Source organism: Trematomus bernacchii, unplaced genomic scaffold, assembly GCF_902827165.1.
Source record: "Trematomus bernacchii unplaced genomic scaffold, fTreBer1.1, whole genome shotgun sequence".
In the NCBI taxonomy this organism is placed as follows: domain Eukaryota; kingdom Metazoa; phylum Chordata; class Actinopteri; order Perciformes; family Nototheniidae; genus Trematomus; species Trematomus bernacchii.
Window position 1 is genome coordinate 3,483,391 of NW_022987714.1, and position 16,885 is coordinate 3,500,275.

The 16,885-nt window shown below is 41.1% G+C and overlaps 1 protein-coding gene across 1 annotated transcript in view; it reads left to right on the forward strand.

Moving 5' to 3' along the window:
- Positions 1–245: 245 nt before the first annotated feature.
- The window catches only part of sema4ba (sema domain, immunoglobulin domain (Ig), transmembrane domain (TM) and short cytoplasmic domain, (semaphorin) 4Ba), a 40,983-nt gene continuing 24,343 nt past the window's right edge, over positions 246–16,885 (forward strand). The window contains exon 1 of the mRNA XM_034141689.1: positions 246–488. The gene's annotated coding sequence lies outside the window, so the exon portion shown is untranslated. The remainder of the gene's footprint in view (positions 489–16,885) is intronic.

Below are 16,885 nucleotides of genomic sequence, written 5' to 3' on the forward strand. Positions count from 1 at the left end.
ATATAAAGTCAATGTCTATATTGCTTCCCAGCCATAAGCCCTTTCCTAATTGCTATAATGTGTAAACTATTCCATAAAATGTAATTGTTCCACTACTCTCAAATGAGTGAAACTTGCACATTGTTGTCTAAAGTCGAAATGTCCCTCCCCTCTCCTCTCCTCCCTCCCTCCCTCCCTCTCTGGCTGTGTGATGGGAGGAGCTTCAGTGTGTGTGCGGCCAGAGGCAGGCTGTAGTATGACACAGTGTCAGAGAGAGTATGGACCTGCGGACCAGCTGTCATCTACTACAGCTTTAAACTCTGTCGTTTCTCTGGATTTTCTTCTGGCACTTCCTGGATCAATATTTGTCACCTAAAGAAAACCTTTTTTCCTACATCTGAAGGAAGTTTTTGTTCCAGCTCAGTGGGTCCGAACGCAAGTGGGGCTGTTATAGAGACAACCCCTGTGTTCATTAACTGTGTGGTGCCGTGGCTTCATGAATCATTGATGTGAGTATGCCGCAGTTCTGGTTACCTATTGAAAAGATGCCAGGATAGCCCTATCATTTCCCTGTTAGAGAATTGTATAAAAACCTTTTTATGACTAAGCCTGCGTGGGGTTTGTTGTTAGTTTTCCCTCTTTAAAGGGAAAAGTGGGTGTGAGCAGACACGAAACAGCCCTCCAGTAGGTCTTTATCGCAAGGTGATAGCAGGGCAAAGGGGGTCATTAAAGGCCCAGTCTGAGTGCAAGCTTCTGTGTGTGTGTGTGTGTGTGTGTGTGGTGTGTGTGTGTGTGTGTGTGTGTGTGTGTGTGTGTGTGTGTGTGTGTGTGTGTGTGTGTGTGTGTGTGTGTGTGTGTGTGTGTGTGTGTGTGTGTGTGTGTGTGTGTGTGTGTGTGTCTTGTGCTTGTATTTGTGGGAGATGTTGTATGTGTGTAGGAGCTACCCTTGCATTAACAGATGTTTGTCTTGGACTTTTTTCCAATGGAAACACAGCTATTTACCTGGGTGTGATCGTATTTTAAGGCTTGCTGGCATATGTGTGAGTGTCTTTCATGATGCAGAGGAGGAAAAAAAGAGGATGGCTCCTAGTTTTTAAGCTGAGGCACAACTCAGACTGTGACTGTGAGTGGGGGCCTCTTTCCACAGATAGGAGTTAGTGAATGTGGCAGCCAGTGCACACACATCCTCTCCCAGCCTGCACACTGTGTGTGAACCCAGAGGAGTGGGAAAAGCTGATAGGCGAGAACAGCAACATGAATATCAACAAGTCCTAATTGTCATGGTGCGTCAGGTTGTGATAGCTGAGAGTCAGCACAGTCAAGTAGTTGAGGAGTATTTTAACGGTTCATGATGTGATGCTGCAGTAAGACGGAAGCATCAGGTGTTATTGTGAAATTCAAGTTTCTCACCCACACGCGCCTCCAGTACAATCAAGTCTAATGCCAAATAGATGTGGGAGGTAGTTAATGGATAGAAACCATAAATGCAAAAGTTTGTTAAAAGTCAATGAGGTCAATTTAAGATGTATTTGAATGTTTTTGCTTACTTTTCAGTGTGCACTGCCAACTACCTTTTTACTCGGATAGCTCTCAAGCTCTGTCCACAACGACGCGTTTGACAAAGCAAGTGCTTTTATAGCAACAGTAAAATGTTATTTACACCATTAGAGTCTTTTTTTGCTTATGTTATATTTCAAGATCAGCATATATATTTATACAAATGTTTCCACCTTATTTAAAACCCATGAATATGCAATAGAATTTCAGGATAATCAAGTCACAAGCTTCATATACTGTACATTAGGTCGTAAATCATTGAATAAGTCTCAGTTACATTGCACTTTGTTACATTTTGCTTTTGTCAATACCCCAACTTTTCTACATCTGCCAAGCTATTTGCAGGATTTGTGTTACTTATCCACTAAGGTTCTTGAATGCACATGTTGAAAATGTGCATATAAAACCAGGTGAATGGAATCCAACCTACAGACATTTCCTACAATGATCAACAAACATTCAACACGGGGGATACATGGGAATAAATAGGAGCTTTCATTAATTTTTGAGGATGGTTGATTTTTCCACAAGAGGGTGGAATATAATCGCCTGCGCTATCTCATTTGTGACAGAGAGAGGTTTTGTTTTATGGCCTTGTATATGGAGATTCATCTGTCTGCTGTAGGAGAAAAGCCTGTCTGTGCTGACCTTGGCCTGCTGTTTTCTTTTGGTTTGATCCACAAAGAAAACAGCTGGCAGTTGCATTCTGGCTACCGGCTGCCATGACAATGAACTGCCTGTATGATGCTGTCAGAAAAGCTTTGGCTGGTTGGTAAAGCATGGTGCCTGTAATATCAATACCTCAAATCCAGCCTTCTTCACAAAAATATCTTTCATAACAGGGTGACAGTCACTGGCAGAGAAAGCCTGAGTATATCAGTGTTGCAGACTTTAACTGGATCTCTGAAACATTCCTTTGCCGAGTGATCACTTATCTGATGAAGTGCTGTTCTGCATCAAGTCTGCCGAAACGAATACAAGCAAAAGGATAAAATGGTTCTTCTTGTAAAGCAGCTCAAAGCAGTGAGCAACCTGTTGCAGATGACTAAATCTGTTTAGAGCGGAAGAGACAAAGAAGAAATAAATCATACTGCGCCTTACTGTTTTATCACAGCTTAATCCCTTATGCTGGCCCCATATGCACATGTTTCCATTTTGTCAGCATATCCCAAGGGCATTTTCTCAGCATTAGGCTACTCTGATCCTTCTTTTTCATCTGTTTGTATAGTCAGGTTCTCTTCAGGACGCTCTCCCTGTCATTGTGTGTGAAAAAAGGAGTAGTATTCCTTTTTGGATTTTCTTTTATGGGCTGTTTTGCTCTCCATATTGTGGTATTGTGTCATAAATGTTAGTTTAGATGTCCCGCCAATACACAAGTTCAAACAAAGATTGTGTGCAGATACAGTATAATTGATGTGACAAGTGCATAGCTGTTAGAGTTGGAGCTGATACTTGTATGTCTCTCAAGAAATCCAAGGAATGTATTTAAACTTTAGCCCAAATATTGTGTGCTTTCAGTTTCTCAAAGATACTTGCTTATTGCAATACACAGCATGAGCCAGATAATGTAAAAACCTTTGTAGAAACCTCCACACCATATTCAAATTGATCAAAATAGTAAATTGTTGTATAGAAAACAAATGTAAACAACCTGGTTCGCCAAAAGCCACTTGTGATATATTTACGAAGCCCCATTGATAATGTTTCACATCCTGTTTGTAGTGGGATTTGGAGTTTTGTCATTATGTCAGCTTGGTCAGAATAAGACTGACCACAAGGAGCTTTGCATCATATCACATGATTTTTCCATCATCAGTTGTTCAATCATGATCTTTAGATCTTGTGATCTTATCTGACTGTTCCTCTTTCTGCTAAGTATAATGAGTTAGAAAAGGGTTAACAGTGTAGCTGAGGCAGAGGAGGGGCTTTAGTGTGGCCAGCCACTTGTAACCGAAAGGTTAAATACAGGCCTTCAGGGAGTCCTATTACTGTGTACTCACTGATGGGAACTCTGCAAACATGCATTCTGGGAGCACAGCAGGCTTCTCTACTTATTCCCAGTCCAACACTGTGTCACGATGTGGGAAATGACTGCGGACATGGAACGTGGCCAGATCTCTGTATTTCCTCCAGTGTCCCACAGGTCTTGAGTTTAACCAGTATGAAACATGCATCAAAACACGTCACATGCGTATGAAGCGCTCCGCGGCCTTGCCTTGTTTTTCCAGTGTCTTATTTTAACTGTACACAAGCCTGTGAAACTGCTTTGGCAAACCATGTGGAGTGTGTTTACACGTATGTCAGCGTTTCTCACGTGTTGGTGTGAGAATCGCAAAGTTGTCTTTTCAGGGTGTGTTTCCATCACCCTTCACCTCACACCTGTCCCTCTCGCATGTTTAATTATAAAGTTCTATTTCAATCCTCGTAGCTATGTGTACGTCTGACATGGGACTTAAGGGTCGACTTTAAAGTTCCACTCGCAGCTAACGTGCATCAGGTTGTTGGTAGTGGTCGGATATGTTTGTGTGCTTCCTGACATGAGTACGAGAGGTGGACTGATTAATGGGATCAGCCTCCGACCGAGCCTTGTTTAGCGGCCTGTCCCTCCCCCACCGCTGTGATTTGATATCTCTGAGCATTCCAGGTTGTGCCCTTTACTCTACTAATCGTGCTGCTGACCCTTTCAGACATTCCTGCCGTAACTCTTCTAAGTCTAATTGCCTCACTGTAAACAACATGATATTTCATTTTATATCAGAATGTACTCGGACGTAGGTTGCAGTGAGATCTTTGATGCACTTTACTGGTCTAATAACCCACCTTTCACTCTTCTGACTGGCAGACAACGTTTTTCTTCTGTAACCTCGGACACAAATAGTGATGGGTGCTTTTTCAATCAGACATCCCTGCTGAAAGTTATGAATGGAGGAGGAGCGATGCTGGTATTTAGTCATTTCATGCTCTGCTAAGATCTATACACAGTACAAGGGGAGGTGAGCATGCACCTTTTATCCTACAAGTACACTCATTACTTTAATGGACCGAACATATTTAGTGCAACATGCTCTGGTCTGTGTTTTCTGTTTGGTGTCTCCCCCTTGATGATGAAGCCCAGAGTTGGAATGCAACTATCCCCCCGATGTGAAAGAGTTTTATCTGACTTTTTTATGATAAAATAGGAAAAGTCTGACTAGTGTTTGGTGTCCATGTGACACCGTATGGGTCTGTATACTTTATCTGAAGTGCCTGTCAGGAGGTCAAACAGCGTCTGAAACTCCCCCCTCCCCATACCTTTCTAGTAAGGGAGGCAGCATCCAAAAATGTGGGTAACTTTATGAAACCAACATTCTAAACTCTTGAAGAAACACATAGCCAGTTGTGCTGGGAGTAGAAGTTAAGCAGAGTTTTAACTTCAAGTATGTTTGTGAAGACAATCTTTTCTCGTGCCATCCAAGGTTTTCTTTTTAGAACAACTTACACTTTTGCCTTCAGTTACAAACCTACGAACTTCGTATGTTTCGAGCTAACCCCAGCCTTGACAACACAGAGATTAGCACAGTAGTAGCACAATAAACAAAATGTTTTCTTTTCCAAAACTTGTACAAATGGATCCTTGACACAGTAACGCAATCTCTTTGCTTCAATCCTTTATACCTGCTGTCTAAGAGATGGAAATGGAGATAGAGGAAGGGGGTTAACTGTAACAGAGACCACAGGACAGCAGCAGACTAAAAGCTTCCTGTGGCAGGACGGAGGGAAGCCAGAGCTGGCAGACAGGCTGGCTGGCAGGGCAGATGTTTTAGGTGAGAGGCACAGTAGATAGCACCGTCTGAATAATTCATCAGATGGGAGTGAAGATGTGATATATTAAGACACAGCACACAAGCCATCTTATGGCCTCTTTCAGCACTTTTTGTTCAGTGTGAGTGGCTGCAGGGCGCAGATCCCCTCCATCTCTGCTTTCTTTCTGGCAGTTATCCACCAGAGCCCGGGCTGTGGAGGAGACCGTTATAGATGTGCTGGCTCCGGGTCCAGAGAGGCCTCCAGACATCTGGAGGGATGAAACTGTTCAGCATGCAGGTGCCGTTTAAGCTCACATGAACCAAGGCTGTTGATGCTTTTTCCTCCCCAGTATGACTTCTGATGTGGTCAGTGGGGCTTACTGGGTTTGCTGACAGAGAGAGAGGATGAATGTTTTCTGATAACTCAGAAAATGTTATCCTGCCTGCCTCTACTTTGACAGAGAAAATGTGCTGTATATGAAATAATAATGTCCTGCCTTTCAGTTTCTTTGTAACGTTTCTGTTGTTTTTCACAAGTGTCACTGTGGAGGGTTCAGCTTTTGGATTCCGGCCTGTCTGCTTTTCCTCATGTTTAGTTTGTGATACAATCAAAGCAAGTGTTATTTATTCTGTGTCCTGCTCAAGGGACAAATCACTGACCTTACATTTTATAGTTTATAAATATTGTGATCATCACTTGTAACCATGTGACGCCAGAAGACCATGTGAGCGTCAGAGCAGCCTTTTGGGATGGTAGGAATTTAGGGACTTTGAGAGAAATCGGAAAGCAGATGTTTGCCAACATGATTTTAATGTTGTCTTCTCTTTTCAAGGCACATATAAATAAACCTTAATGGGACGTTGGCCTGTTCTTGGAATATGTCTTACCCTTTGGGGTTTTAGATTGTATTTATAAATTACATCTAAACGTATAAAATAAAGTTTTCTTTTTCAGTTTTGTTGCAAAATGATAACCTCTTTCCTATAAGTTGTAAAAGTATGTAAAGATGCCTGACATGCATTGTGATATCACAGTGAAGTGGCTCAGCTTTCTAGTAACACATCATTTCACCTCCATCTCTCCATGACATCAGCCCCCACCTGCACACATCCAGCTGTGGGGGCCGGGGCATTGTATGGACGTGTCAGCACTGTGATTGCATCTCAAACACACAAGTGTGGGCTTTACACTGCAAACAAAGCGGTACATGAACCTCAAGGGTCCTTTCCAATTCCTCAACAATTTTATAGCCTAAGAAACTCTTAACTAACAATTTTGCAGTAACAATGTCATAAACTTTCTTGGATTTCAATCTTGTTTACCTTACCTTACCTTACCTAACATTGGACTCATTTATACTATCTCCAGTGAACAGTGCTTAACAAATCATGTGATATAGGATGTATAGCTGCAGCCAAGCACACTGAACTCTGTCATCTGATAGATTGCTAATCCCCTTATTATGCTTGTCTGGTTAAATAGAACAGTCAGTCAACCATTAAATCATCTAGCCTTGGGATCAATGTGGGCCCCATAATTTTGCTGTGCACTAGGTCGTGTGCAGTGTGATTGAAAGGGGAAATGAAAAAGGGCACAGGCAAAAATGTGAAGTATAAACACGTAAAATTAGATCTCAACTGAGCAATGCCAGCTTGACAAATGTGCCCTTGAGTGACTGCATTAGCATGGTCTATAGGGGGATACCGCTGAGTGACAAGAGCTTGCCTCCCCCATATGGTTTACCGCATATCGTGCCCTAGCAGGTCAAATCTGGTCGTCTTGGATGTTGGATGTCAATGATTGGAATTCAACCCAAATATCAGTTTGCTAAAGGATTCACAAGATGACTTGCATGGCTGGGATACCAAGGCCTGAGTGACTCCTGAGGACTTGGATTGAGGAATGTGCAGCTCACTATTGATCTTTACTAAGTGAGGTCAGTGTGTGTGGGGGGCAGCTGCCCCACTCTAAGACCCCACATAAAGGGGTCGGACTACCCCCACAAAGATTTTTTAATGTGGTCAAATAAAGAAGATTTGTCTTTGGCTTGATATCGACTTTTCAGACATGTTGAGGGTTGTAGCTAGAGATGAGAAGTAGATGAACCAATAGTTCACAGGCATAAGAAAGTGTCTGTGCTATATTTGTTGCCTGAGGATCAGTTCTTCATCATTGGTATACAATATCTCATGAACTAGATTTAGTGAGTATCAGAAAGCCAGTCTTTACATTGTAATAATATTTTGCGAATTTCCCTTGAAATGTCTGAAAAACCTAGGAATGCCATCTGCAACCCTTAGAAGGATCCAATGTTACTGAGTGTGATGTGACGTCAAGAGACGTCTACATTGAAGGGCATACACAATGGAATTTCAGTAATATGCAATTTAATTAATCAAACCAAAAATTCCCATTTGACTGAATACACAATATTACAGTAAAAGTTTCCCATTGCTCCCTGTGGTCTTGCACTTTATCCTAGACATTTACTCGAGCCTGAGGCATCGTCATTTAAAAATAGCTATTGAACATACCTGGATTAGCCTTTAAACAGTTTTGACAGGTGCCATTTTAAATGGGCTGTACAATATGTGATTGAAGATTGACCATGAACCTGATTACACCTGCTTAGATGAACACACCACTCTGGGGATCATTGATCCTTGTTTGTGATTTTCAAAGAGTCAAATGCGTGAGTGGGCCGTGGTTTTGTTTGTGGCACACATGCACACCTGCATTTGGGTAACACAATTAATATTATTGTTTTACTATTCCATAAAGTTACACCTCTTTAATGTCTAACATTGGCTTTGCAAGTGTTTTATATAATAAGGAAGGAAATACATTCATCACATTTGTTTTGGTGAGTAACACTGAATGTAAACGACATGTTTTGCGTACTAACTCCAGAGCACACCTCCACAGTGAGACTTGTGACACTTTAAGCAGTGATTCGCCTGCTGGTTACATCTTAAGGGCTAAAATGTGCTTTTACACTCGAAAACCTCGAGTTGTGATTAAGGCGTGTCTAGGGTTTGCGTCGTTGATGGGCATGTGCAGAAGTGGACGTTCTGAGCCTTTTATCGGTCTCACACAGTGATGGATGTGTGTGGCTCTTTGCCCAATGGCCTATAGCCGGAGCTGCTGTCTAAGCCTCTAAGCTACTGGAATGCGTGCAGCTTCTTGCTGTGGACATCAAGGGAGAACAGCCACGCCACTTTGTTTACGGCCTTTCATGGATGCCACACCAGCCTAATCAATTTCAAAGAGGATAAATATTCCAATGCATTGTAGTGATTGAATGGTCCATGCATTTATGTGGGCAGCACATTTGAATGCACACCATTATTTATTTCTGTGTGAATTGACAATGCTCTCTTGACTTTTTATCTTTGCTTTTTATTTATATCCCACAGACTTTTTCAGCAAAACGTAGAATGATAGTTTTTTCTTGATTTAACGGTTTATTTTCTAATTCAGAGTTTGACATTAAGATAACACATTAACATATTATTTGGAATAAAAAAAACAATCATGGTAGGTGTGTATTGTAGACGTATCTATTATATCAAATAAAAAATAAGAACAAGCGAGATAAAGCGCCTTTTGTCCATGTTGTGTTATCAGAGCTCGCTCTATCAGGGTCAATATTTCACTCCAGTAAAAGCAGGCAGAATTATATGGCAAACAAGTGGAGACATTTATAATGGGAGTGAGTGTTTCAACAGGCATGACCTACTTACAGCAGCCAGGCCACAAACAGCTCCTTACCTGTCTGGCAGACGCCAGGACTCCTCGTAAAACACAGACCCACGATATTTTAAACAGTGATCTGAACAATATTGTACTTTATTTTATTGCTTTATATTATATGATTTTGATTTCCCTCGTAAAATAGTTGCTTTTTACTGCAATGGACTCCAATGGTCACACTGTCTTTTCTGGTCCAAGCTGCTGCACTACTTACTACCAAGTGACTATATACTGTAAATGTGACACTAATCCCTCTGTTCAGATGTAGGTTATACTCGCAGTAGCAAGACACCATGCCCATTTACACTATGTGTATAATATGCTATAGTTATAGATGTGTTAGAGGATCAGCTCATTGTTGAAAGAGTTTTTAAAACGCTCGATTTTACATAATCGAGTAACAACTTTACATGAATTAAACAAATTGTCACTGATATATATTTTAAATGTTATTTCTCCCTAAAAGACAGCGTTGGCAACCTCTTCTAACCTCTGAAAGCATTTGCTCCATGTGGGTAATGGAAAAGAGAAAATGGAAAAGAGAAAATGGAAAATTGGTCACATACTGTTATTTCATTGCAAGAGAATCATATGTTAATCTCATTATCACCCATTGTGAAACTAGTATTAGTTTTCAACAGAAGACTTTGACTTAAGAAAGCTTACGAAAAGGCCCCCTGATCCTAATCGACAGCATAAACACATGTGAGATGGTCACTTTTTGTTCATGAGGTGATTTGAATTTTCCAGTAGCAGCTGAGAATGTGAGAGATTTAACCTGCTTCAGGTGATGTTAGATAGAAGTTTTGGTACAACACTTAGAGTTTATAATACATTTACATGGCAGGGGATTGGCAAAAAAGTAAACAAGTCTTTGGGTAAAACCTATAAATGGACTATGGAGACACAACCTTAAAAGTTGGACTTATTTATCTTTGAAACATTGTTTTACTCTTATAAAAACATTCAACAGTATTAAAAGATGAATCTCTGCCATTGCTTACAGAGCACTTTTGTTCACCATTGTATATGTTATATATCTTACAGTACAAATTGTTATTGTTGTAAAAAGAAAATACTGAAAACTATCATGGAGCAGCAGAGACCTGCACGCCTCTTGCTCTGCTGCTATAGCAAATGTCAGGATCTATTATGTAGTCCAGTAAAGAAGAAATTCTTTCTTTCAGAGATAAAGATCAGTAGCAGATGCAGTTGTTAATGTCAACATCAAATTCCTTTCAACTTTAGACCACTAAAACAGTAGAATATCTGGACAGTTTATCAAAATACTACAGCTTTACCAGATTAAAAAGATCATTCCAGTCATTTATTTAAAGCTTTTAAAATGCCTTTCACATTAGTGTCAGAAGGTTGTATCAAATGATAATACTCTCAAAGGTGTAGGTGTTCTGTTTCCTCAGCAAAGGGTGTGACAACAGTACAACAGACTGTAGAAAAGAAATAGGCCATTTCAGCAAGACCAACAGGGCAGGCTGCTTCCTAGAAGTGGATCAGCTTACACTGGATTGTTGAATCTGAAAGAGTGCAGAGAGTGAGAGAAGTACAATTAACTGCCAGTTTCTCCTCAATCTCTCAGTGTTTACCCTGTTTGAGGGTTTATTAACGACAACACATGAACAGTTTTAATCCGGGTTTATGCTCTGTGTAATGTGTTTTGACAGGGAGCTTTGGCTGGAGTGCCAGGAATAAAATGGCCCAAAGCCAAAACAGGCAAATGACTCTCACACAGGAGGAAAGATCTCATTGAATCTATCATGTGTTAGTCGAGATTAGTGATTCTCAGGTGATTTCCATCTTCATATAAGTTCTAATAAATACATTTTGAGTTTTGATGAAGTGAGGAAAAATGTCCCCTTGCCCTTCAATTTGCTTCTCTGTCATCCTTTCCCCCTCTGAGTATTAAAGCACCTTTCTGTCTGTCGCAGAGCCCCTGCTGCTCTTCTTTCACACACTTCGGCCTTGATAGTGATAGCAGGCCCGACGACAGACCCTGCTCTGCTACTTTACATTTCATCAGCAAGCTGCTTCTGCTGGCTCCACATCTGTTATGGAAATTTGCACTGAAGGGAAATGGAATGAAATGGAATATCATTTCAGATATTTTCACTTTTGAAACGGGTTTGATTTAGGCATTTGTAAAGGTTTCAAAGACAGAGGTGATGAAATATTCTCATCTACTTTCACAGCCATATATTGCCCTAATCTATCAATACATTCTTAGCGCCTGATAGCTCCAAAATGTAAGAAGTCAGCTCTTGTGATAAATTCACAACCTCTGACCGTGTGTCACAAGCCCCAGAGGGAAAGCAAGCTTGATGAATTGAACTCCCCTGTACCTTGAGTTCAAAATGTCCCGTATCTCTGTTCAATAGTTTAATAAGATTTTAATTAGGCAATTAAAAGTCTTTGGAATAGCATATGGTCATAATTATTGCTGTATGGTTCACTCAGGGATGAATGAGCCATTAATTACTCTTTGCTGGGTCTGGGGATTGGGCTTAAAATGGGTCGAGTTGGAAAGAGAGGTTATTTCTTCACACTTCACAGTCACTTCATCAGAAATACAGACCTCTGAACTTCCATTAGCTGGGGAACCGGGCCGGGTTACACCAGCTATTCTTAAATCCATAACTGAGTTTGTGCGTAAAGTCCTTCCTAAGTTTTTCATAGCTACTAGCGAGTATTACATTGGCAAAATTAAATGTGTTATAATAGAGACTTTAGTATTAAAGGGCCCATGTCATGGCCATTTCCACTGATCATAATTACATTGTTGAGGTATACTAAAATAGATTTATACTGTGCAATTTTCCAAACTCACATTGGTTTCGCATACAGCATCTCTGTCAAGCATGTGTATTCAGCAGTATTCACTTTCTCCACTAAACGACTCGTTGGAGCTCTTGCCCCCCCCTCCCTGTGAGCCTAGTGTGCTCCGATTGGTCAGCTCGGCCACTCTGTTCTGATTAGTCAACCACCAGAGAGGCTGCGCCCATGTCTAAACGGCTGCTCTCAGCCGAACATCAGTCTTATCATGCCGTCGGTACAGCCGTATATTTTATACGCCAACTAACCGAACTGAACCTACAACTGTTGTTATAGAAGAGTGTGACGGCCCCAGGGCCTTTGTGCAGGTGTGTTGCAGGGCTTACGGTGGGGTGGAGCTGAAGAGGGTAATCAGCGCGATCACGGACACCTCCGTAGCCGGTGCTATTAATCCCAGCGGCCCGGAGTCTCTCTCCAAAGCGGCTGCAGAAGGACGAACTGAGCGACCCTCTCCCCTCGACCACCTATCTCTGCATTTACCACAATAAATGTGCCGTGGTTTTGTAAACTCGTGTATGTCTCCTTGCCTTTCCGTTGTGGCCTACGAGCCGGTCGTAACAAAGAGTAAGTTATTTTTACCTGTAATAAACTACTACTGTTTGATGAGAAATCAAATCATGGTTTGCTATATATGAATTCAGGGAAGAAAGGATAGGCCTACTAAGTATTTCCATTAAACTTTATTTTTAGAAATGTACAAAATGAACATAAATATACATATTTACACACGGTATATCATCCATTCCTCCTCGCATCTTGCCTGCGCACAGCCGGTGCGGTGCGGTGCCTTTTAGCACGAGGCCTCAGTAGTAGTAGAAGTCCCGTCCCCGTCATGGATTGTCCGCCAGGATCTGGCTGGACGAAATCAAATGCAAATCACAAAATATTAGAGAAACTTAGTTGTTTTAGATTCGTTAGTAGTAGTTGTGTAATGAACAGCTTGCCTGCTAATATGCTAACCTAGCTTTGTTTACCTTGGTAGCTAACATGATATGAACGTTAGCTTGGAGGAAAGGCAACTATAATGCAGTGTAATAAAACTACTATGAACAAAAGCTAGTGGTTCATATTAGGCTAGCAATAACGTGTTTATAATTGCAATCGTATACGGGTATTCTGCTACCATACAATGTAACTTGCATGAATACATTGTTTTGCGCTAGCATACAGCTAGCCTCGTTAGCTACATGCAGTATATGTAATGTCACAATGTACGGTAAATCACCCGGAGTATACTGTATGAGTATTCCGTGTGTGTGACTGCAGACATTCTCCTGCCATGACAAACATGTAAGGCCATCTGCTGACATTGTAGTTGATATATTTAAACGTTAGCAATGTAGCATCACAAAAATGTTTTTCCGACCAAAACTAGCTCTAGCTCCGTGTGTTAGATCGGTTGCATACACGCTACGCCAGCTATAATGTAATTACGTTTCGCGACTGACCGCACGGCAAATCACCCGGAGTATACTGTCAATAGGTATTTTGTGTGTGAATGCAGACATTCTCCTGCTATGAGATACATGTATGCAAGGCCATCTGCTGATATTAGAGTTGATATATGGAAACTCTAGCAACTTAGTTAGCACAGTTAGCACTGTGTCAATGGCTTAGCAGTCCAACACAGTTTACACATTTAAACAGTCTTGTTTGATAAATACACAAATAACAATGCAAACTTACAGGTTGTATACCCAGATCTTCCCCTGCTCCAAACGGTCCAAACAAGCTGTGCATATCCGGCCTCAAACTGGGCAATGTTTTGGAAGCTTTCGTCTGTGAAATGCCGGTTCTTCGAACCTCTGGAGGAGGAACACGCCGCTGCTGGTGTGGCCATAGCTCTTCGGGATTGGTCCATTTCGTTCCGGGTACCGCATGACATCAGGCGGTACCCGGAAGAATCAAATGGGCAGTGACGTATCTCCAACGAGGCGTTTTGGGGAGGTATTTTCTGTGTTAGAGTTTTACTCGCTACAGGGTGTACTTTGAGGGTTTTGACTCTGCACACCGTTTACATGCATAAAAACCTTCATAACACACAAGGGGACGGGTAATAACCGGAAAAGCATGACATGGGAGCTTTAAGAAAATGTCTTGCTAGGAAACAATTTAAACAATTTAAAAAGAAATCAAGTCACCTATTAACGAGCGCAAATCATAAAGTCATCATCATTAAACTTAACTTCCAATCCTTGGTCAGTTTAGGTATCACTTTCTTTTGATTCTATCTGAATCTATAGATTAATATATGTTTCTGAATTATTAATATTCATAACATTTTAGGGTGAGTAGGAAATATCACATTTTGTTTAACTAGTGGATTTATTCATTGTCTGTTTTTTGCATGATGTATTCCCAGTTTACAACAAGAAATTGTGTGAAGTTCTACAGTATGTGCAGACATTATTTTAGATGATACTAAAGTCTACACCAATCATACGTTTATTCACAAGCCAACTGTAGTTTGTCAGTAAGTCAAATAAGCTATGTAGCAGTTACACCTGAAAGTTACTGGTAAATAATTAGCAACATTTCCTGAGAATGAATCTCTAGGAAATAATTAGTGGTTGTTTTTTAATGTGGGGATGAGTATATACTGAGTTATTCTAACGTACCTTTAGTGGCTGTGATTTGTCACAGTCACTTGGACCCGATACTGTGACGGAAGTGCTGTAATGTCTTACTCATAGATGGGTATATTTAGATCTGGACGAGTTGTTGAGATAAAACCTGAGAGGCTGTAGAAACGGTGTCCACACTGTACTCCCACACCACTCACCTGGTGAATCAGTCTCTCTTTCCATATGTGCCGGCGTGCTCCTCCATGTGAAGCCTCTCATAACAGATAATGTCCTCCACATTGCACATCTGCTCCTTCACCTCCGAGAGCCCTTAAGCAGCGTGGAGGTGTCGAGTCAGGTTGAAGGCCACATCTGGGAGCATGTGACCTGAGTTGTCAGAGGTTGTGTGTGTGTGTGTGTACAGGTGGCTTGCTGAGATGACAGGCATGCCAAGAAGTCATATTTTTTAGTCAATACTTTTCCAGTCAACAGGCTGTGTGGGGAATCCAGGGAGCCTTGACCCCTCCTCCTGTACTCAGATGGCAAATGCTAATGTTGCTGCCACCTGTTACAGCAGCATACGCAGGGATGCTATTTATAATGCCCACACAGTCTTATGATTAGTACTGTCAATGGTCAGTCTTTGCCATTCAGTGATATAAATGGAAAGCTGACTGTATACTAGGAGCTGGATTACAGGAAATGACTGATAAAGACTGCTGGGAATTCCCGGTTTGGTTAAATATAAAACGCATTTCCTCTTTGTTGACATGCTGTACTCTACTGTGAAGAACTGTTACAGTGTTGAAAGATTAATGTTTTTCTCCAGTACAGGAAATGCTCATTACTTTTAAAGTGTTATCAAGTGAGTTTGACTCTGCACTATGTTGAACTAAGTTTCGTTTTGACAGGGTTGCCTATTCATGGGACTTTTATTCTTATAAGTTATAACAACCACATGTGTGATTCAGGTCTTTTGCTGTGTTGAAGTCACTTCTTATTTCCCAAGCAGAGTCTCTTACTTCTCTTTTACATTTCTGTTCCCTTCCTTACTTCATGAGCTGTCAAAACTATTGCTGATACTTATATGGATGATGGGCTTGTGAGCAAATCCCATATGTCAAAAAGTGACAACTTTTGTGCCACTTATTTCCTACCCAAAAGCTCAAGACTCAGTTTCAAACTTCAGTCTCTACTAGGGAAGTCCTAATTTGTCAACTACACACACATTTCCTTTCCAGGCTTGATAATCTGGGTAAGGGAAGTCCTGATTTGGTACGATTAGTAATACAATCTTCAGTTATAACCCATCACTTACAGCAACATTAAGCTTTGTCAGCAATGGTTAGTGCCCGGTAAACTTCTTTGCCATCAATGAATGCATTCATTATGTGTCAATTGCCTTCAATGATGAATTAGGAGTTTATGCATGGAGTGATCAAAGTACCTGAGCTGTTATTCTGTCCTCCCACCAATAAAACCAAACCTTTGCCTTTTATTAGACCCTCAATTTTTTATGATCTGTTTTAAAAGTTTGATGTGCGCAATGATTATGTCAAACCCATCTGATAAGGCAGATATGTTGCTAGAGGGGATATAGAAAAGAGACTAAGGCTAGATTTAAGAGGAAATCACAGACAGAAGGATGGGAGAGTATCATCCAGAACCAGAGCACAGTCTCAGGTCTGTGTAGGGAGTGAAAGGGAGGATTCATTTTATGCATCATGCAGGAGAGAGCAGTGAAGTGCAGAGTTGCATATAGATTTCTGAGCTGTCAGAGGGGCCCTTGTTCTCTCACTCATGCTGAGTCGAGCTCTCTCTACGTTCCTAAGATGGATTCGGATTCATGCATGCAGGGCTCTTCTTCAGACTGTCACACAAACCCAGAATGAATGTTACCTTCACGAGTGGTGTATCTCTTTCAATTGTTCCACACAATGGAGGCTAATGATGCTTAAGGCCGCCCTGCTTTTCGATAACACGTTACAGTCCACTGACATGACTTGTCAGCTGCTGGCAGGGTGCATTGACCAAAAAAACTTCAGACGGTGACACATCCCAGAGTTAAATAAGCAGAAGCTCATAACCTCGTCTGCTTTTGTCATCATGGTAATTAAGAGTCACCGTCCAGCTGCTGTAGGTGGAAAATCTTCAACCCAGACATCCTTGATTATATTTCCTTTTACAGCTTTTACTCTAACTTTGCACCCGTGGTACGAGAAGTGATGGATTACGATGTATTAGCTCTATTTTAATTTAAATCAAACCGTTCGATGAGCCTATTTCAGACAACTTTACTTCGGGGGAAAATACTCAATTTTGTGCTTTGTTTTACTCATTTTAAACCACCTTTTTGGAACTAAATCGACAGAATAAAGCATGCGTGAATATATCATATTCAC